General features: G+C 42.6%; 1 protein-coding gene across 1 annotated transcript in view; it reads right to left on the reverse strand.

Moving 5' to 3' along the window:
- Nucleotides 1-14,829: 14,829 nt before the first annotated feature.
- TGIF2 (TGFB induced factor homeobox 2) overlaps nt 14,830-23,836 on the reverse strand; it is a 377,907-nt gene continuing 368,900 nt past the window's right edge. Inside the window, exon 4 of the transcript XR_014157984.1 lies at nt 14,830-14,840. The gene's annotated coding sequence lies outside the window, so the exon portion shown is untranslated. The remainder of the gene's footprint in view (nt 14,841-23,836) is intronic.

Below are 23,836 nucleotides of genomic sequence, written 5' to 3' on the forward strand. Positions count from 1 at the left end.
CTCAATGGTTAAAAAGTGTATATGAGAATCATGGGCTGTAGAGTTGGAAGGGACCCTGAGGGATCATCTAGTACAGTGTTTCCCAACCTTGTGCCTCCAGCTGTTTTTGAACTACAACTCCCATCATCCCTGAAGTGGCAAGGGATGATGGGAATTGTAGTCCAAAAACAGCTGGAGGCACAAGGTTGGGAAACACTGATCTAGTAGTCCAACCGCTTGCAATGCAGGAATATGCAGCTGTCCCATATGAGGACCAAACCTTGACATTATCAGCACCACACTCTAACCAACTGAGTTATCCTTTTTTTTTTTTTGAATTTGCATTTTTTTTATTTGTTAACATTCTTAGATTACATCGGTAAACGTTGTCATATTACATTACAGCACTTACTATAATATAATTTCCAACATGTATGCAAAAATTATATACAAATTTTATATACCTAGAAAGAAAATGAAACAAAAGAAAGAAAGAACAAAGAGAAAAAACAAAAACAACCCCCCCAAATCATATACATACCAACACACTAGACTTCCTGTCTATCCCGTTGTCTATTCCTTTTTTACAAATGAATGTACTCTGATTATTGTATATTTCTTTATATTTTATCTAATACATTTCTATATCAATATGTGCTCTTAGTCTTATTTCTCAACTTAGCCTCACTCCAACGTCAACCAAATGCTAGCATAGATAGCGAACCTTTACTGTATTTTTGAACATATGTTTTATATCTATCCCACTTTTCCATAAATTTTTGTTTTGAATTGCCTCTCAGGGTATTTGTTAACTGCGCCATTTCAGCAAATTCTTGTAGCTTGTAGTGCCAACTGACTTATCCAAGCCTTTGCTTAAATAGAGAATTGTATTCATTATACTATTTAATATAGTATTAAAAGAAATTGTTCTTGATGATGAAAAATAGCTACCGGGGTGGGGTGGGGAGTTTGCTCCTGGTGAAGCCTCCAGAGGGGCACCACTGAGGCTCCCAGCCTGTGTGTGTGTGTGTGTGTGTGTGTGTGTACGTACGCAAATGCGTGTAGCGGTGGTGCCAAACTGGGTCTTCGACCCGGATGAAATAAAGCCTAGTTTTGCCCCCGTCCTAGACTTCACTATAAGGAAGTGAAGGCAGCAATTTCCATGTCAACCAGCCACGGTCACAATCACTGCTGTTTCCATACTGCTGCAGTCCAGTTCCCACCAAATGTTACATTATTTGTTTTGCTATCTGCTATCTAACATAATTTACATCATAGGTTACATAATTTACATAAGTTATGAATTAAAAGTAATTAAAGGTGTGATTATTTCCAGACCGTTCATTTTAATTTACAAGAAATGTCAAAACAATGTTAAAAACACCCATAATTAATTACGTATCAGTTTAGGCCTTCAAAACAAAAAACCAAGAATGGTTTGAGTGAATCCTGATAATATTTGCTGGATGGATTTACAGTGATGAAAATGTGAATTGAGGCAATTTCTGCTTTGTTTCCAAAGGAATTGGAAGTCCCAGCTACTTACAGTATTCCTAAATCCCTTTCTAGCATGTTGATTGAGGCTATATTTTTCTTCATATCTCATCTTCAACAGCTGAAGTCTCACATGGTACCTCTAGGCAAAGTTTTTCTGGTATGGAAGGGCCTTCAAAGAGCTATGGGGAACTTCTAAGTACATAAAGGATTCAGAGGGGGGCCATGTTACTCCATTTCAGCAAAAACAAAACAAAACATACAACAGCAACAACATCAAAATAAGCAAAAAGCCTTGAGCACCGTAAAGATTAACAAATCTATCTGTCTGTCTATCTATCTATCTATCTATCTATCTATCTATCTATCTATCTGCATAGCTGGACCAGCCATATTCTAGCATGTAATCCAGGTGTATGTGAATAAAAGAAAAATCTTTGTAGAGCTAAAATACCCAACACAGAAAGGGCATATTCTTTCCACATCCTAGCAATGATTCTTAAACTGTGGGAGGAGGCCGTGTGAGGTTTTCAGAGATGATAACATGGTGGAACAGGTGGCAACTCCCTGGCTCAGTCAATATTCGGACAGAGTGAAAATCCCCTGATGGTGGTCCCTCTCTGATCCACCTTGTGAAGCAACTGCATCCTTAAGGTCCCATTATCCCAATGGGATTTGGGAAGAATGGGATTTGGCATGGGCTGCTACTTTATTGCGTGGACAGGCGGAGTCCCCAGATCCTACGTGGTCCCCCCCGTCATGTGGAATAACGACTCAAGACAATGTGCTATGGGATTAAATTGGCCACAACTTTATTAAATTTCAAATGTGGGTAGACTTTGGCTCAGGCATTGGGCATTCTCCCTCCCCAGTCCCCAGCCGGGGACCTAGGGAGCATCAGGGTTATCCAGTGTGTGTGTGGGGGGGGGCCTGCTCTGGAGAACATATGTTCAAGCAGAGATAGCAGCCTCCGTTACGCCGCCGCCGCAGGGGAGAGCAATGACGACCTTTTGGCGTACGGTCAAAGCCTCCCTTCAGAAACCCCTTTAACGGGGAACTCTGGTATCGCCGCCGCAAAGAGGAAGATGGACTAAAGGATTCCGCCCAAGGCCTGATACCGCCAAAGTTGTCACGTTTTGCTACGGGAAAGGCAAAACCTGCCAATGCAGGGAAATTCCTTTCCGGCCCTTTAACAGCGACCTTAACGTAGCAGCACCCGCATACCTGTTAAGAAAAGTTAACCTGCAAAACCTGTGAAGAAAAGTTAACCTGCAAAATAAGACATTAACTGAGGGTGGGTAGGGTGGGAGAAGCTCTGGAGCCAAGTGAGGATTCCCAGGTAAGATCCTCCCTCTATTGTGTGGGCAGGTAATCCCTCCCCTACCTGGCCTGGTCTCCTTGGCAACGCTTCCCCCAGGTGGGATTGGACAACTGACTTTGGTAGGCGGAGACCTCCAGGTATCCCACCTGAGGGAAGGCAAAGCCAAGCCTATGCTGTTGAAGCCGCTCCAGATCTAGGGGCTGCACGCGTACACGCAAAGGGCGCCCCCCGTTTTAGGCGGGGAGCGGTCATTCTGATGCTTCCTTTTTGGTGGCTTTAGGTGGTGATTAGAGTGATTCCTTTTTTCTAATGGAGCAGATTGTCAAAGAAAACATTCAGCTTTGGAACACATGATTGGTATCTGGTTGTGTCGACTCAGTAAGTTCAGGGGTTGGGGACAAATTCAAAAAAGTTTGGAAAAACACTGCCATAAAAGGGGGGATACATGGGCTGCTGTATGCTGTGGGATATTGATAATCATGTCTTTATTTTCCAAGGCACTGTGAAGAATTTTGGTAGGTGTCCTTCCCTCACCTCCTCCACATTACTATGTTGCAGATACCCCTTATTTCCTACAGCAAAGGTTCTGTACTATCCATTTCTCTCCTTACTGAGTGATGCCCAGACAGCTGAGCTGCCACCTAGATGAAGATCTTGCTAGAGGGTTACATGCCTGGCTCCCTATAGAGCACTCTGCAGCGTAGATACAAGAACCTTCACTTCATGACAAGGATGGAGGCTGGAGGGAAGTGTGCCATTTCCTGTTCAGCTGGCTTTCTCATATATATGCTAAGCAGACAATGCCTGGCTGAAATGCATAGGCCATTCATCTTACCTCGTGGCTGGATAGCAATCTATCCCCTTCTATTGTTCGCATGTGACGGTGCCAATGCTTTTAGTCTATGCCTGGAACTATGAAGTGCTGATATGCTAAAATCCATCAGAACTGCACTATAAATACGTGTAGCAATTAAAACATGGACGCACAACAAATAGACCTCTGTTTCATAAATAGTCTCCTGCCAATCCAGCATAATGTATAGTAGCCATCAGGCATATCACACATCTACACTGTAACAGCATACAGTGTCATCCTACAGGTTTCATAAAGGTTAATACGTGTAAGTATATGAATGCTGGAGGGACGCGGGTAGCGCTGTGGGTTAAACCACAGAGCCTAGGACTTGCCAATCAGAAGGTCAGCGGTTCAAATCCCCGCGATGGGGTGAGGTCCCATTGTTCGGTCCCTGCTCCTGCCAACCTAGCAATTCGAAAGCACATCAAAGTGCAAGTAGACAAATAGGTACTGCTCCAGCAGGAAGGTAAACGGCATTTTGCCAGAAGCGGCTCTGGTTCGCCAGAAGCGGCTTAGTCCTGCTGGCCACATGACCCGGAAGCTGTACGCCGGCTCCCTCAACCAATAAAGCGAGATGAGCGCTGCAACCCCAGCATCGGTCACGACTGGACCTAATGGTCAGGGGTCTCTTTACCTTTACCTTTATAAGAATGCTGCATTATCAGCAGCGGCGTAGCGTGGGTTGTCAGCACCCAGGGCAAGGCAAGTAATTTGCGCCCCCTAACCCAGGGCAAGGCAAGTAATTTGCGCCCCTAACCACTAACCTGCCGCCGCTGCCAGCTTCTTCTTGCTGCTGCCTGGGCTGGGGTATTTACGGTAAGGTAGCCATGGCGGCAGTGGCGGGTCCGTGTGAGGTGATCTGAGGCGAGTTGCCGCTGGTGCTGCCGCCCAATCGACGCCGCTTGCCCGGAGGAGGAGGGCAGAGAGGCGAGGAAAATGCAACATGGCCCAGCAGCTGCAGCAGCAGCAGCGGCAGGGCTGTGAGGAGGGGCTGCCTGGCGCGCCCTCCGCGGCCCTGACGCGTGGGGACCACGGTGAGCACTGAGAGCCGCTGCCTGCCGGACGCCTTCAGCTTGTCGGTTCCGTGAGACATGGGGCTCTGCTACAGCCTGCACCCGAGGCTCTTTGGCGACTCCGGAGGCGGTGAGCGCCCCCCCCCCCCAGATATTGCACCCGGTGCGGCCGGCCCCCCCTGCACCCCCCACGCTACGCCACTGATTATCAGTACCCATGTTAAAGATACATCTGTAACTATATAACACAGTAATACTTCTTTTTGACTTGTGTGAATCAGAAATGACCACTAATTGACCTTGCAGAGCTGCTGTGAGTGTAAATGCAAAAAGAATCAACAAGTACTCTATATAATTAAAAAACACACAGAGAGAGAGAACAGGGTGTGTGAAGTTCACCTTTATCAATCCCTGCTTAAGGCGAGACTACCAAAGCACCTGCTTACATTTATACCTTAAAACTCTCCACCATACTGTGCATTGTACTGTGCAAGAAATAAGTTGGTCGTGCCAACTCTTAGACTTTGGCCATGCCCACTTTGACAAGCACTCGCTGGAGGGTGGAATATGTGTCATTGTGACTCCTGCCCCCCAAAAAGGTTAGCTGCCCTGATTATAAACAGTCCCTTTTTTACAAATTAAGCTTTACAGGTGTCCAAAACAAAACAAAGCATCTCAACCTGTTTGCCTGGAAGTTAGCTTTCTCCAATCAAGAGATACTACTAAGTCTGCTAATTTCGTCCATTTTTGTAAAAAAAATATAAATCTGTTTGTTTGTTTTTAACAAACAAAAAAGTTTTCTGTTTGTTTGTTTTTTAAAATCTCCATAATACTGAATGGGGATCAAACTAGGCTCTTTTACAAAGCAACAAATTGGGGTACAAATCTGGTTATGTGGTTTGTGCCACTAGACCTTGTATGGTTCAAGGAATTATTTAGTAACAGAATTCAGATTGTTGAAACAGCATAGAGCAAAACTTCATTTACTGGGTTTTGTGAACAGAAACATTTCCTGGCTGCCAAGCCTGTATTTGCTTCAATCTCTCATGTACCTGAGGAAGGGGAAACACCATAACGACTTTATGGGGAGCATAGGTGTCACCTCCCTGGGGCCCGGGGTGCCACAAAATTCCCCATGAAGGAGCCGGGCACCCACAAATTCTGGTGCCAGGTCCATGTACACTGCATGCACCCACAGCCCTGGGCACTCATGGTCATGGGGCCAAGTTGGTACTCCTGATGGGGAGAATATTTTTCACCCCTCTTCTCTTTGCTCTTGCATGATTAGAAGAAAAGAGGGAATACAGCTTAAGCACTGCTGAAGTCCCTAAGCTCCATTAGTTTTATAGTTTGGGCCCAAATATGCTGGTACTGTGATACTTATAGAAAGGAGTAAATGGGATACTGGTATGCTAAATTATGGCAGACTGCCTTAAATGAATATATTTCCTTATTAAAAAGAAAGAAACACACAAGCAGTTTCATTGCGGACTGTGATAACTTTATTATATGCTAGGGTTGACATTTTTAAAATATATTTTTTTGCCCACGTCCAAAAAAAAGCTATTTTGAGCTATTTTTTTGGAAAATCTGCAAACGGATGTATGGCAACCCTATTGTATGCACAAACAAGTCAAGTAGCAACAAGAAGGTTCAGGGAGCAGATAAAAGGATTTGGACTTCATTACGGCAAAAGGACAATTTTGACAGAATTCAGTATTGTAATATCCCAATCTCTGGTATACTTCTCTGGAAGACTGAAAAAAGAAGATATACAATGCATCAACAAGGCCACAATTCTGTATGTGACTATGCTTTCGTTTTTGAAGTTCTGAAAATTTTAATAAAGAATAAATACAAAAAAGAAAAAGATGGGTGAGATGTGTTTCAATACAGACATTTTATGGGTATTTTTTTATATTCTTTAGAGTTGCCATTATGGATACCATAAAAAAGAAGATTTTATAGATATGTACTGGAGCTGTACAACCTCACTGTTGCCTTGGCTACACTATAGATATAACATCTTCTTGCTGAACCTTGATTTGATACAGCATTTCTTGAAGTCAATTTGATTTCCCCAATTTTGCTGTTAGTACGGCTCTTAAATTTGATATTATGTCCGCTAAATGCAATCATAAGCACACTTTGCAATTTGGTCCATTGATGTGAGACTTTATCTAAATAAATGTATTTGTGATCGGTATAGCCCTTAGCTGGCTACCATTAAATCCAGTTAATTCAATTAACTGGCCAGGTCTCTCACACTATCCCAGAGGTGGTTTTCACCTGAGGCAACATGTGAATTAGAATTAATGTCATCTTGCTCTGTTATTTAAATACCAAGGCTGGCCTTGCTAAAAAGGTTTTGATGGAACTGAAGGCTAATGACTGGTGTTCTGCCAGAGCCTAGGAGGCGGAAAACACACCTGTGAGGCGGTACTCCTTTTTGACATATGTCACATAGAGAAAAGCTTAAACTCTAATCAAGTGAAAGCTCACTAGCAGGCTATAAATATCAGTTTGGGACAACAATGTATACCTCCCAGTTCAATTTTTCTGAGAATGTCATTCTCTAGTTCTCACACTTTCATTTCACTGCAACCTGGAAACTCTTTCTCTCTGTAGCCTTGAAGCAAAGATTTCCGACAACATAAATCAGTCACTTTGGGTGGCAAATTGTGGAAGAGGTATTATTTTTGCAACCCACAACCTCTTTTGGAATCTGCTACTTAACAAATATGAATGGGGCATTTGCACTGACATGTGTTTCATTCTGACTCTTTTGCTTCAGGTGTAAAAATGTTTAAGGCCTGTATTGCCACATCTCATTCCTGGCTGTGGTCATGTTCATTTAAAATAAGAGCACCTCATCTTCTGGAAACTTGGCATCTTTGGGTAATTTGATATGATTGCAGTTTGATTGCTTTGTGATATTTATTTCTTCAGATATTTCCTGAACCAGCCTTCATAAATTTGATTGCAGGGTGCAATATAGTAGTTTTTAAAAATACAATTTATAAAACAACACAATAGTCTTCACATAAGCAATCAAACAAAATAAAATTACAGCACTTTATAGGCTTTATAGGTCAAAACCAGCACTTTGAATTGGGTCTGGTAACTAATTGACAGCCTGTGTAGTCGGACCAGGATTGGTGTGACATGCTCAAACTGCCTTTCTCTGGTGAGCAATCTGGCTACTGGATTCTAAACCTGGTCATTTTTGTCCTACATAGAAGTTGGTTCTGCATAAAAAAGAAAGAGTGTCACATAAAAAAATGCCCAGCACAATCTGAACAATGTGCTAACCTACCTGATCTAATGATGGATGTATTGATTTTTTCCATCTTGCCTGCCTTACCATCTGTTTTCAACAGTGTCAAATATTTCCTTATGATAGACCCTTAGATCAGGGTGGGGAACCTCAGTCTGGAGGGCAAATGTGGCTCTCCAGGTCTCTTTGTAGCCTTTGGGGCTCTCCCCAACCTGACCTCCTTTCCTGTAGACTTCACCCTTCATTGGCTCTGCTCTGCATCCTCCTTGAGTGGTTTGGCCTGGCTGGAATATGCCCTTGAACTTTGACCATGCCTGGATGGAGGATATGCATGTGGGTATGGGTATTCAGACACCTCTGGATTTTGCAGCCATACCTGGCGGCTCCTTTGTTAAAGCAGCACATGACAGCAGGGATTTAAACTGCTGTTTTGAAAAATAAGCAACATTTCAGATCTAGTTCAAACTGACATTGGTGCTGTCCTTTCGCTGCATGCCATGTTCTCCAGAATCCACCCTGGCAGCAGACTCTAATTAATTTATGGCTCTCAAGGCACCCTTCTCTGAGACCATTTACCAAAATAGCTTCTAATGTTTCCTGAGTTTCCTCCACACTGATGTTAAGCTAATTGCTCTGTGATGGCTCAGTGATCCCAGGCACGGTTGTGTTTACTGCATTGCCATTCTGAGGAAGCCCACCTCATTTGGGATCTTGTAAAAAATAATGCTTGCTTCCTCTATTTCATACTTTTCTTGTCTAACTGTCACAGGATGAAGGAAACAACCGTGTGTCTTATTTTGCAGCCCCATGATGAAAGGTTTGTGGCCCCTTTTCCTGGAAATTGGCAACACAGCCTAATTGGTAGTCAAGACTCTGGCATTTTTAAGACATAAGACCAAAAGATTAACCTGCTGGATCAGGCCAGTGGCCCAAATAGCACAGCTTCACAGTGGCCAACCAATGCTTGTGGAAAGCCTGTAATAATAATAATAATTTATTATTTATACCCCGCCCATCTGGCTGGGCTTCCCCAGCCACTCTGGGTGGCTTCCAACAAAATATTAAAATACAGTAATACATCAAACATTAAAAGCTTCCCTAAACAGGGCTGCCTTCAGATGTCTTCTAAAAGTCTGGTGGTTGTTGTTCTCTTTGACATCTGGTGGGAGGGCATTCCACAGGGCGGGCGCCACTACCGAAAAGGCCCTCTGTCTGGTTCCCTGTAACTTGGCTTCTTGCAGGGAGGGAACCGCCAGAAGGCCCTTGGCGCTGGACCTCAGTGTCCGGGTAGAACAATGGGGGTGGGGATGCTCCTTCAGATATACTGGACCGAGGCCATTTAGGGCTTTAAAGGTCAGCACCAACACTTTGAATTGTGCTCGGAAACGTACTGGGAGCCAATGTAGGTCTTTCAATGTGGTCTTGGCGGCTGCTCCCACGTCACCAGTCTAGCTTCTGCATTCTGGATTAGTTGTAGTTTCTGGGTCACCCGGAAGCAGGACATGAATGCAACAGCACTCTACCCACCTGCGATTCCCAGCAGTTGCTATTGTTGCATGCCCCCCCCCATCTCCAAGAGGTGTTCCACACGCTAACCCAGGGTTCAGTTTCCTTGGAATGAGACAACAACAGAGACCGTGGTGGGTCATTATCTCACCAAGATGCTGGGCTGGATACTCCAACAATTGATTCCTTCCTTGGATTTTAACCCTTCTTGGATCCAGAAATTAGACGGGGCTCAGGCATACATCCTACCCCCCCACCCTACCCTCAATGCACAACAGTATTTAGAGGCATAGTCCCTTAAAAGGAAAGAAAATCCAGAGAGAAAAAGAAGGGATTAATAGCTGCCATATTCTTCATTTGTTGAAGTACAAAATGAGGTTCAATCCTGGAGACCTCTTCCTGTATTGTTCAGAGAATTCTTTAATTGTCTACAAGTGCTGCAGTGGCTGGAAAAATGGAGTGTGGTTCACATAACAGCCTCTGATGATTATTACTCAGTGGCCTTGACTTGTATATGTTCGTATTTATGTAATTCTTAATAGGGTTCCCATGAATTCTTGTTACTTCTATTGAAGACCGCCCTTGCCTCTGTTTTCTGCATTATCTGATAACTTCTAGCAATCAGTATTGGTAATTGTGATGTAGTCTGCTTGCAGGTTGCCTTTGTTACTCTCAGACAACAAAGCAAATGTTATCCTTGAGTTGAGTTACATTATTGTCCCAGTTTCTTTATAAAAGTTTTTTTTAAAAAATTAATAAACAGCAAGATGGTGTGAGGAGAGGCTGCTTGACCCATCTTCTGTGCATAGCTGTCAGTGTTTCCCTTTTTTAAAGGGAAATCCCCTTATTCCAAATAGGATTCCTCGCAAGAAAAGGGAAAAGTTGACAGCTATGCTTCTGTGGCTACTTTTCAGCCAAAAATCCACCTCCTATTGTGTTTTCACTTGTGGGGGGAAAAATGCTGGTCAACGTAGAGTTACCAAACAGAACCAAAACTTCCCTACAGATCATCATAGCTTAATCTTATAATCGGAAGTTATAACAGGAAGTTGTTGGCTTACCAATGCATTCAAGTTACAAGAAAGGAAATTCTGACTAAACATCAGGAAGAACTTTCTGACAGTAAGGGCTGTTTGACTGTGGAACGGACTCCTTCAGAAAGTGGTGGTCTCTCCTTCCGTGGAGGCTTTTAAGCAGAGGTGGATGGCCATCTGCTTTAGTGTTTTATTCTGTTTTTAATCTGTTAGGAGCCACCCAGAGTGGCTGGGAAACTCAGCCGGATAGGCGGGGTATAAATAACAAATTATAGAGCCAGTGTGGTGTAGTGGTTAAGAGCAATAAACCCGTAATCTGGGGGACCGAGTTCGTGTCTTCGCTCCTCCGCATGCAGCTGCTGGGTGACTTTGGGCTAGTCACACTTCTTTGAAGTCTCTCAGCCCCACTCACCTCACAGAGTGTTTGTTGTGGGGGAGGAAGGGAAAGGAGAATGTTAGCCACTTTGAGACTCCTTTGGGTAGTGATAAAGCGGGATATCAAATCCAAACTCCTCCTCCTCCTCCTCCTCCTCTTCTTCTTCTTCTAATTATTAGTTGAGATTCCTGTATTGTAGTGGGTTGGCCCTCAGAGTCCTTGCTAATTCTACGTTTCTATGATTCTATGAAGTATATGTAACTAGTACTAGTACTTCCTCTGATGTTGATTTTGTGCTGTTTCAGCAGTTTGAGGTGTTATAGACCACAGGTGGTATTCAGTTCAAGAGTCTCATCAGCATATGCTCACTTAAGGATTTCCACTTGCAAAATTGGGCTTTCCTCCTTTCCTGCACCACATGCCCCCATCCCCCCAGATTGACTTGTGAGGAGGGGTCAAGAGAACCCACACAACAGCATGTGGAGGGGGGAGAAGAAATGCTTGCCCATATGCAACCATCAACATGGTACAATGTTGAATTCCTCCCAGGGGTCCTCATTTTTTTGGTCCTGGGGCACATTTGGAAAATGAAGAAACTGATGGAACCACCAAGTGCCAATTTCACAGCAGAAAAACTAGTGGTGCCCAGAAGTGCCCCACCCCCAAAACAGCAGTCAACATTTCGAGGAGGTGGTTTGGTCTTGGGAGACAGAGGGCCAGACAGAGGGCCAGACAGAGACCCCTGGAACTGAGGTTCCCCACCCTTACTTCCTTAATGAAAATGGCCTATGCTCCTTGCCCTGAGAGAGATGTTTGTTATAGCCATTTCTTTTATAGCACATTCTGTATGATCAGTTTCTTATCTACTCTTTTACATTTTATTCTTAATCAGAACCCCTTCAGGAGGCGGGGAAAGCAGCTGCTGGGAAACCTCACTTTTCCTGAAGCAACAGAGAACTCTAATTCAAAATAAAAAGGCTTTTAAAAGTACCAATTGATATTCCTAAGCCCCTTATTGACTGTCAAAGCTTGATATTTCTAGAAAGTGACATCATTTGGGGCCATTAGCTACTGTTCTCCATCCTGTTTTATTACTGATTTTAAAGGCAGCCAGAAGGAGGATTTTACTGTTTATTATAGTAAGGCTCTTCTGGATGATGGGATGTCATTAAAATGGGATTTGAACTCATCTACATAGTCTCTGAATCTTTGCTTTGCCTCAAAGAAGCAGGAGACAAACCAGGAAAGGAAATTCACAAGGGAAAACAGCAGTGACATAGCAGTAAATTCCAAAATGCTGCAGCTGTCCATGACAACCATCTCAGGTGGGCCCTCAAGATGCTATGTTGATCCATGGAGTTTGGCTGGAGGGACCTGAGTTCACATTCCTGATTAGCTAGAAAGTTCACTGGACCAGTTCGCTGGACCAATCACAGGCTGCATTCAGACAGCACCTTTTTCTGTAATCCTAACATTCCCTTACCTGTTAGTTTTCCTGTTTTATGCATTTTTTCATATAATGTAAAAGCTGCTTTTGGAAATCTAGTGGAATCTAGCAGATGTTTAGCACTCATTTTAATTAATTCTTAATTTGAAATATTTGTACCCTACTCTTCAGACCCTGTATTCTAACCCCCATCCCCACCTGGCACTGGTAAGTATAGCTCCTGAAGATTATCCTATCCCTCCTACTGTGAAAAAAGTGCCGGAAATGCACACTCCCAATAAGACACTGGAAAACAACACTCCAAATTATATCTGGTGACTGGAGTGCTCAATTTGCAAATTCCCACTAAAAGAGGGCAGATTTGCATAAACTTTGTGTGTGCTAATTTACATGTGTAGATACATATTTAGGAATAATCACCCTGATTTAAATAATATAAATACATCTCACTTTGGTGGAGAACACTGTGATCAGGTGACCTTTGTGTCTACTCAGCCCTGGTGCTAACTGTTGACGGACAGCTTCAAGGCCCCTGATGACCCTTCCAACGGATTCTTTACCATTAAATCAGACTTGAACCAGACAACCCTTCAAATAGAGGACTATCTGCTGTAAACAGGACACATGGGCATGCTACTAGAGAAGGGCCATAACACAATGGCAGAGCATCTGCATTGCAGATAGAAGATCCCAGGCTAGGAAAGATTCCCATCTCAGACCCTGCAGATCTGTGACATCAGTGGAATAATGGTCTGACATGTTCCTATGTGCTAATGACAGTGTTGGCTGCCATATTATTAGCATCTGTTTTCTGTGGATGCTAAAAAAGGAGGGGGGACCTAGTAAGCTAGTGATTCCTCTTGGACTGTGGTCTATGAGTGCACTGATTAGAGAGGCATAATGCCTTGCCCTATCAGTTTACTTCATTTCCTTTTTGTATGTGTGTTACTTTATCTCATGTTTGTTTTCTTTTTCTTTTTTTCAAGATTTTAACAATTTCAGCATAAAAAAATATCAAGACATATCATATTCATTATTTTCCCCTCCCCCCACCCCACCCCACAGACTTCCCTCAGCTTCTATCTCTCAATTCTCAGCACATATTATTCTCTGCATGTTATAAAATTATACATATCCTTACATTATCTGTCTACCATGTTATCAACCAATAAATTTGTGTATGTTTATTCAAAACCTGCTACGGAGAAAAATGGGAGCTTTTTACAAATTATCTAAAAAGACAACAAAATGAACTGGACTCTATCTCATGTTTGCTTTCAGGGACTGTATGGGGGGAAACAGAAGAAAGGGATACCTTGGAAACAAAGCAATCAGGAAAACACACACGCAAGATTCACACTGGGTAAAGCAACAAAAGAACTTAAGAGCCCCCAGTGGATAATACCAGAACACTATCTAGTTCAGGGGTCGGCCAATTTTTTTAGCCGCAGGCCAATCCATTGTTCCTCAGACCTTGTGGCGGCCCGGAGAAGCAGCACTGGGGAGGGGGAGCTGGAAGAAGAGGCAAGGGGGGCAAATAGTCCTTCTCCCCAGCCCTAGCTGCTGTGCTTACCTTCCCAGAGGCTGCTGCTGCCACTGCCACTGCCACTGCCGTTGCTTCTCGTGGGTAGGTAGAGTGAGTTCGTCCACTCCGCTCTCTGACCCACAGGAGCACCGGGGGGGGGGGCAGTGGCAGCAGAGGGAAGGTGAGCGGAGGGGAAAGGGCTGGCTCTGGAAATGGGCTGCTTAAAATGGTGCTCAGCCAGCTCAGTGCAGCCCCCTTCCTCCTCTAGGCAGGGCGGGGAGAAGCCAGGAGGAAGGAGGGAGGAGGCGCCGCCATGGTGTGTGTGAGGGAGGGGGGGGAATGGAATGGTGCAGAAAAATATGGCAGCCGGAAAGAACAGAATCCCCACGCTGATCCAGGGACAGTCTGCAGTCCAGATCCTGAAGGCCATTGGGCCTGATCCGGCCTGTGGACCTTAGTTTGCCGACCCCTGATCTAGTTCAACATACTTTTCCAGCAATGGCAAGCTCAGTGTTTCACAGAAACCTACAAGCCGTGTATGAGAACAATCGCTCTGCACCATTATTTGCCCCCCTCTCTGGCAACCTTGTTCTCTTATAATGGCAATGGTGCCCACCTGAGAGGTGCCAGAACTGAGTTCTGTTGAGTTCTGGCTGATAAAAAAGCCCTGGATAATGCCTTTGCTAACCTGGAGGGAGGATGAAGATGTGTGTGTTGAACCCCCTGACTTTTATGTAGTTGAAATGTTGCCTATTGTAGAAAGGTATGAATCACATCTGTTGCTCTTCTTTAACCAGGCCTTTGGCTGATTAATATTCTACAGCCTTTTAAATGTGTGTGGGGGGGTATTGTTTTTTGTTTCTGTTTTAACTATTTGTGCTTTTATCTCATGTTTTTATCTTGTGAACCACCCTGAGATCTTTTGAGGAAGGGCGATATATACATCTAATAAATAAAATTAAATAATTTTAAAACTGCTAATTGATTCTGCATTAATTTTACTGTAATTTGCCTGAACTCATTCCACTGTTTATCTCCCTATGTTTATAGATTTGGCATTTCAGGGGATCCCCAAAGGTCTTAAGCACTGAAATCCCATTGAATTGTAATGCGAACCTGGAAAAGTTGATTCCATTGGTTGGAACTGGAAGTTGACTCGGAAGCCCTGATCTTCTGGAGCGGGTGAGTATTGTTTAACTTTCTGAAATATGTTGCATGGGGTGGGAGGAATAATCAAAGCCTCAGGGGTTTCCTTTGTACTGTACTCTGATCCTAACCTATCAAAGTGTCAAGAGTCTTTATCAGTGAAGTGCTCTTCAAATCCCATCTAAGATAAATCATGGCAGATTTACAGAACCATGCTGGTTTTTCTGGCTATTTTTTCTTCTTGTATAATGCTATGGATAAACTAAATGTCAATAACTCCCATTATACTCTTCATGTCTTCATATTGGGGCGGGGGGGGGGGGTGAAGATTCAATTCAATTCTCATTGTAAAGCCAAATATGTCAAATTTGCAATATGAGAACTGAAACACAGCTAGCCTCCAAAATTCACACTTACCTGAATTTTGCGATGCTGTTCTCCAGCCAAGCAAAAATGTTTATATTAGGAGGAAATGTGTGTAAAAATAAATATATCGGTGAAATCAACATACAAAAATGTATTATATTGGGATATATTGCTTGCAAAAATGTGTACATTAGTCAAAACTGTTTTTATTTGAAGACATTCACATTAAAATGCAGAATAATTTTAATGGCACTTTTTTAAAATGGTAAATGACTATAGAAATGTGCAGAACTGAATTTAAGATTGAAAAATTGAGAAACTAAGAAAAATGAAATTGGGAGTTTCTTCCATCCCTATGTTATGCATAGATGTTATTCTAGATTCCCCCCCCCACCTTAGCATTAGTCTCCTTTGCTTTCTACAGCTTAGCCACAGTATAATTATATAACTGTCCTCTCTTCATACAGTAATGTGCTTAAGGCTGTTTTATACCAGTGTGAAATTTTCTACATGGAAGTAATACTTTATACCAGAGAAGGGAGTCATGTGACTCTCCAAAAGTTGCCAGATTCCTGTTCATCTCAGCCTCAGCTATCATGGTCAATGGTAAGGGATGAAGGATGGTGGGATTTGTAGTCCAATAACAGCTGGAAGGCCGCAGGTTTGCCGTCCCTGCCTTATGCATTGTTAAACTATGGAATTCACTGCCACAAGCTGTACTAATTGCCACCAATATGGATGGCTTTAAAAGGGGACTAGAAAATCAGTGGAGAAGACTATCAATGGCTACTGTCTATGATGGCTGTGTATATTACCTCCAGTATCAGAGGCATACAGAGCAGAGAGAATGTAGCTGTGCTCATGTCCTGCTTCTGGGCAGGTTTCTGGACTGTATAGGACTTTGGTCTGATCCAGGTGGTCTCTTCGTAAGTGCATGAGCAGGACACTTTCTGTATTGTGAAGTATTCTTGTCGTGCTTTCCTATGCCAACAAACTTCAAGAAAAAGAAAGAAAGGAGAGAGGGGCTTTGCTGGTATTTACTTTAAATATTTATATGTTGCCTTCATGCCTGGCAGTATATTTCAAAGGCAGGTGGCAGTGTAATAAAGTTAAAACGTAATAAAACATAAGATTTGTGAGTGTGTGCAGCACTGTCTGGTGAATGCATGGATGATGCAAAATAAGGATGGGGAATTTGCGACCCTTTGGAAGATGCTGGACTCAAGCTCTCATCATCCTAGACCATTGTCCATGCAGGTTTGGACTGATGGGAGATGTAGTCCAACAACGCATAAAGGGTTCCCTTTTCCTGATTTAAAATGCCAACTCTCTAACTCTTTGATGTTGCTGCTCTGGTCGCTGGTCCCTTGGGATGCCTTATCCTTATGCCAATCCAACAAGTCTCTTCACGATATGAAGTGGGATCCCCAGTGCTGTGTTTTGCCTTAGCTGATTCCTGCCAATTCTGTACAAATCCCTAGTAATCCTTTATTTTGTGCGTGTGAATCTTACTAAGGTATTGTGTGTTAATCTCTTACACCACCTCCTCCCAGTGCCCATAATCATTTGAAATGGCTGTAGATTGTGGTAATGACCCCACCTCATCTTGTCAGTTGTTCCGCTGCCTCAGCACAATGCAAATGTGAGGCTCGTCGTGCTGCCCAATTTATTTATTCCACTCAATTATTTCATCCAGTTCTTTTAAGCTTCCCTATTTTCACTTGGATCCTTTCCAGGCCCTGGTGACTTTGTAAAACAAGAGCATCCAAGAAAGATTAAAATTAAACTGTGTGTGCAATTGCGTTTCTTATGTAATTTGCACATATGTTGCCCCAGGCTGTATGTTGAGCCTTGGGTACCTGGCTACAAGTATGTCGGTAGAAAATCAAATTGCAAAATTCCAGGTCCCTGAATCCAGGCAGCCTAATCTGCATTTATGCAAATCAGATAGATGAGTCCTGCATATTCTACCAAATATTTGTCTGAATCCTGAATGGCCAGCTGGGAACTGCATTTAGGAACTGTGCCTCCCTTGCAAGGGAATCAGTGGAATGGTCTGTCTTGTTGTATGCCAGAAGTTCTGCAGTTGTAACTATATATCCTCAGCTTTGTTGTTGTTGATAGTTAAAGGCCAAAGGCCTGGTTATAGAGGAAAGTTTTTGCCTGATGCCAAAAGATATATAATGAAGGTGAGTCTCCCTGGGGGGAGCATTCCACAAGAGGGGAGCCACCTCAAATGGTTGCAGAGTCTGGGTTGGTTCATATGAGGAGAGGTGGTCCTTAAGGTATGAACATGTATGTGTACTTGCATACTCAACTGACACATGTAATCTTTATTACTACATTTTAATTTTATCACTACATTTATATCCCAACTTTTCTCAAAGGAGCTCAAGGTAGTGTACACACGCACACCTTCCATTTTATACTCGCAAACCCTGGATTTGAACCCTGGTCTCCCAGGTACTAATTCAGTACTCTAACCACTACTCCACACTGATTCTCATGAGATATTTAGCTCAGTGTCACAGTGTGTCATTGGAGGATTATACCTTACACTATTATTATTTAATTTAAATACCGCTTAATGCCAAAATAGGCTTCTAAGTGCTTTGTTGGAAGATGCCCAGAGTTATTATTATTATGAAAAATTTACATACCACCTTTTATCTGGAAAAGAAACATACCAACATCCATAATTAAAATATGCAATATAACAATCCCATTAAAACTACTCCGCATTTATAAAAGGAAGCACAAGTCAACTATATACAGTAGAAGTAAAGGGGTTGCTAACCTTTTGGGGCAAATGAATATATTTGGAATGTTGAGAGAGTGCCGTGGGTTCTAATCACAAAATGGCTGCTGTGGGGGTATACCATTTTGCGGTCCTGTCTCTTTTTATATCAGGAAGGGAATAGCCAGGGATGATGGGAGTTGTTATTCAGCAACATCTGGAGGGCCACAAGGATTGTTAGAGTAGCCAGTGGCCCATCTAGTCCAGCATCCTGTACTCACAGTAGATGATCACATGCCCATGGAAAGCCAGCAAGCAGAATCTGAGCACAAGAAAACTCTCGCCCCCTGCTGTTCTCAGCAACTGGTATTCAGAAGTATTATCACCTTAGACCATGGATGCAGAGTATGGTCATCATGGCTAGTAGCCCAGTAGCCCTATCCTCTATGAATTTGCCAATCCGCTTTTAAAACTAGCCACTTTCTTTTCACTGTGCATAATTCCGTGCACCTCCAACATGTCCCTCTTACTTGATTCCCCCCCCCAAAAAAAACCTTAAAAACTCCAAATGTTTTCTGTAACTTTTCCTTGTATGGAAGTTGGTTCAACCCTTTGATCATTTTATTCCCATTTTTTTGCACCTTTCCCAGCTCTCCAGTTTCCTTTTCGGGGTGTGTCATGAACTGGCAGGAGGAAGGGGAGAAGGAAGAGGATTCTGATGAGGGGTATAGTCAGGAAAAGACTGGGACACATCAGGACAAGCAGAGGATAGGGAAGGAAAGCTTTCATCTTCTTCTTCTTTGGTGATCACTTGTCGCTGAGTAAGATTGCTTTCCATGAACACGGTCTTAACGGTGTGTCTGTAGGTGACTGTGGAGGCCAATTCTGGATCCACACGTCCTTCCACAATGGGGACGTAGGTTTCCAGGTGGGAGTTGATCATGGTGAGGGTTTGCCAAACGTGCCTTCCTCTTAGCTTGTTTCTCCCTTTCATCCTGAGTTTGAGGGTCATAGAATCATAGAATCATAGAGTTGGAAGAGACCACAAGGGCCATCGAGTCCAGCTCCCTGCCAAGCAGGAAACACCATCAGAGTACTCCTGACATATGGTTGTCAAGCCTCTGCTTAAAGACCTCCAAAGAAGGGACTTCCGGGTTGGTGCCTCCGGTAATGGCAGAATTCCTCTGATCAGGAGGAATTTGCCCCGTGAGAATCTGGGTCTGGCTGCCACAGCGAAGGCAGAGACCCATAAAAAATCACAGGCGGGAGAAGCCTGTGAGTGTGGGATTCGGCGGGCACCTTTTGCGCCTCCCTTACTCGCGGGGAAACCTGGTTTTGGGGGTCCGGAGTCACGTGGGGTGAGCGGTGCGGTGCTTCGAATCATCTGCTTTTCCCACGGAGCGAAACCGCATAGCTGTTGCCGGAGAGCGCTGACTTTTTCCTGTGGACAATTTGATTCTGAAGTAACTACCCGTGAGTAGAGCTGAAGCGGGAGAATTGGATTTTTAAATGTTTAATTTGGTATCGCAACGGGGAGGTTCAATACAGGAAGTCCGCCTTCCCCTTTTGTAAATAGACTGAAGCAATGAGGTTGCAAGCTGAAGTCTTGGAAAGCCTATTGTAAAAGACTAAATTTCCATCAGTAAAGAACATAAACCCCCCCCCCTTGAAGGCAGGAGAAGAGGGGGGGAGTTGTGGACTGAATATGCCTGCAGGAGAGAGTGAAGAGAGTTAAAATACCGCCGCTCTGACCCTGGAAACGGGCTGCTAGCAGGACTGATGTCTTTTGGAATGTTCATTGACAGCGCTTAGAACGTTCATTGACAGCTAGCTAACAAGAGAAATACATTGTTTCTACTGTCTCCGGCTGCTTTTAAAAAGGAGTAAAAGTAACTGAAAATTGAAACTAACTTTGGATTCTTTGAACTGTGTTTAAAAGAGGACATTATTGATTAATATAAATAGAAACTGTTTCCCCCAGTGGAAGTCTCTGAAAACTGGTTGCTTTACAAGAGCTGGGCTAGGGGAATTTCCAGCTGCAAGATAAAAAACTGTGAGACTCTGGGACTGACCTTGAATCTTTTAAGTGCTATGGCAAATGGAAAGGAAAAAACAGACCAGTCAACTGCAGAAAAAACATTAAGGTCTGGGAGGACTTTGCAGCAACCCAGGAGAGGCTCAACATCAGGCCTCCCTGCTTCTTCTGCGGCTGCTTCTGTACCAGTACACTCAAAACCAAGAGGAATGTCGACAGAAGAGGCCTTAGCGGTTGCATTAAATAAGATAAATGATTCACTGGAACAGCTTAACAAGAAAACAGATGCGACAAATGCGAAAGTGGATGCTGCAACTATTAGTATAAATAATCTGGGACAAAAGGTGAATACCAATACAGAAACCATCCAGAAATTGATTCAGGAATCTACTTTGATACAGAAGACTGCGGAGGAAGCTAGGGAGAAAGCCGTTGCTGCGGAATGTAAAGTAACACAATTGGAGAGAGAGAGAGTCCCAGCCCTACAGAGGCAACTTGATGATCATAAGTTGACGCTTGCTATGATTGAACTTAAAGAAAAACAGACGAATCTGAGGATCAGAGCCCTACCTGAATTGGAGAAGGAAAGCTTGACAGACTTCCTCACACAGGAATTTGCTGACTTTTGGGACTTGGACTTGGGTCAAGAAGAGATTAGAATTGTGAGGGCCTTCAGACTTGGAAGAGGAGGGAATAAAGAGAAGAACAGAATAAGAGACTGTTTGATCACCCTTCGAACTAAAGAAGAGAGAGATAGAATATTGGGTTGGCACTATCAGAAGAACCTAGAAGTACAACAGTCAAGAGTGGAAATTTTTAAAGACGTCCTGAAATATCTTTTGGATCTTAGACCTAACTACGGAGATTTGGTTGCCCTGCTGAGAAGGAATAAAATCATCTTTAGGTGGGAGTTCCCCCAAGGTTTATCCTTCAGTTTCAAAGGAAGGAAAATAAAAATAAGATCAGTAGAAGATAAAGTAAAGTTTTTGTATAAATACGAAGAAGATCTGCAGAAGGGACTTGGAAAAGAGCCAGGAGCATCGGATGGAAGATCACCAGATAGAGTTCTAGAGCAAAGAGCATCGGATAGAAGATCACCAAATAGGGGAATATTGGATATATCAGCATTATCCTTTGGATTGGATCTCCCAGTGAACGTGTCACCACCACCACCAACAGAAGAAGAGCAAGCATTGGGTGCAGTTGGAGGAATATCAGCGTAATTACACGATGGCGCTGCAGGTTTCGAGCTGGAATGTGAATGGATTAAATTCCCCAGAAAAAAGGCAGAGAGTCTTTCATTTATTGAAAAAAGAACATTTGGACTTGATTTGTTTACAAGAAACACATGTGATAAGGCTACACAGGAAGATATTGAGTAATAAAAGATTGGGCCACGAATTTATCTCATCAGATAAAGTTAAAAAAAGAGGAGTGGTCCTTTATGCAAAGGAGAGCCTATCACCGAAATTCATATTTAAAGATGACCAAGGAAGATTTGTTGCAATTGAAATTCAATCACAAGGAGAGAAATTCCTAATTGTAGGTATTTATGCACCAAATGAAGGAAAATTGGAGTTCTTTAAGAAGCTACATGAGACTCTGATGGATTACATGGACTATAATATGATTTTGATGGGAGATATGAATGGAGTGGTGTCTACAAATATGGACAAGGCACAGAGACAGGTAGTCACCAAAGATGGTAGACTACCAAAAACATTTTTTGACATGACTGAAAATATGGACTTAGTTGACATTTGGAGAGTGAAGAACCCTCTGGGAAGAGAGGGAACTTTCTTCTCTGAGGCTAAAATGACATGGACAAGAATTGACCAAATTTGGGTAACCAGGGGATTGGCTCCGAAGATCAGCAAAGTGGAGATCTGCCCCAAAACTTGTTCTGACCATAATGCTGTGAAGATGGAAATGAAATTGATGCCAACTGGTTCCTTTAGATGGAGGATGAACAATACTTTGTTTAGGAATGAAGAGGTGACCAAGAAGGCCCAAAAAACTCTAAGAGACTATTTTGAAATAAATATGAATACTACAGTGGAAAAAAGAGTAATTTGGGACGCAAGCAAAGTGGTTATGAGAGGATTCCTAATACAACAGAATGCAATTAAGAAGAGAACTCAGAATGAAAAAAAGGATAAAATCCTGGGGAAAATAAAGGAAGGAGAGAAGAAATTGAGAGCAAAACCAAAGTCACAGGAGATTCTGAAAGAGATAAAGTTATACCAAGTACAATATACGAAGCTGATGAATCAGGAAATAGAATGGAAGATTAAACAGGTGAGGCAAAAGTCATTTGAATCGGCAAATAAGTGTGGAAAATTGTTGGCCTGGCAAATGAAAAAAAGACAAAAACTGAATACTATTACGAATTTGGAAGTGGAAGGAAAGAATATACAGAACCCAGTGGAGATCAGGAAGTGTTTTCAGAGGTATTTTAAACAACTTTATACACAGGAGAAGCAGAAAGAAATGGACATTGATCGATTTTTGAAAATAAATGGACTACACAAAATCTCTCAGGAAAAACAGCTAATGTTGAATTACAAAATAATGGATCAGGAGGTGGAAGGGGCCATCCAGAACATGCAATTAGGTAAATCTCCAGGACCAGATGGTTTGACTTCAAGATATTACAGATCTCTGAAAGAATGGTTAATACAATAATTGAAGGAAGTCTGCAATGAAATATTGAAAGGGAGAAAGGCACCAGAGTCGTGGAAGGAAGCTTATATTACACTTATACCGAAAACAGAGACTGAAAAGACACAGCTTAAGAATTACCGCCCCATATCGCTGCTTAAGGTGGATTTCAAAATTTTTGCAGATATTTTGGCTAAAAGATTAAAAAAGGTGCTAGTAGAAAAAATTCATAAAGACCAAGCGGGCTTTCTCCCGGGCAGACACTTGTCTGACAACACGAGGAATATAATTAATATTCTAGAAAAATTACAAGTGAATATCAATACTAAGGCAGTCTTGATATTTGTGGATGCAGAGAAAGCCTTTGACAACATCTCTTGGAGTTTTATGAAGAAGAATCTACAGGGGATGGGGGTAGGTCAAGGTTTTGAAAATGGTATAGGTGCAATTTACTCAGAACAAAAGGCAAAATTAATTGTGAACAATGTAGTGACAGAAGAGTTTAAGATTGAGAAAGGGACACGACAAGGTTGCCCAATTTCTCCATTGCTCTTTATATCGGTCTTTGAGGTTTTGTTAAATATGATTAGAAAGGACCAAGAGGTTAAAGGTATACAAGTGGGAGCTAAACAGTACAAACTGAAAGCATTTGCTGATGACTTAGTATTGACTTTACAGGAGCCAGAATCTAGTACTAAAAGGGTATTGGAACTGATTCAAGAATTTGGACAGGTAGCAGGTTTTAAGTTGAACAAGATGAAAACTAAGGTTCTAGAGAAAAATTTAACTGTGAATGAGAGAGAGAAGTTTCAGGAGGAGACAGGATTAACATTGGTTAAGAAAGTGAAATATTTAGGGGTTAATATGACTGCCAAAAATGTGAATTTATTTAAGGATAATTATGAAAAATGTTGAATTGAAGTGAAAAAGGATTTAGAAATATGGACAAATTTGAAGTTATCATTGTTAGGCCGAATTGCTGTGATAAAAATGAATGTGCTGCCAAGGATGTTGTTTTTGTTTCAAACATTGCAAATTTTGGATAAGATGGATTGTTTCAAGA

This window comes from Podarcis erhardii (assembly GCF_964252035.2).
Source record: "Podarcis erhardii genome assembly, chromosome: 6".
In the NCBI taxonomy this organism is placed as follows: Eukaryota; Metazoa; Chordata; class Lepidosauria; order Squamata; family Lacertidae; genus Podarcis; species Podarcis erhardii.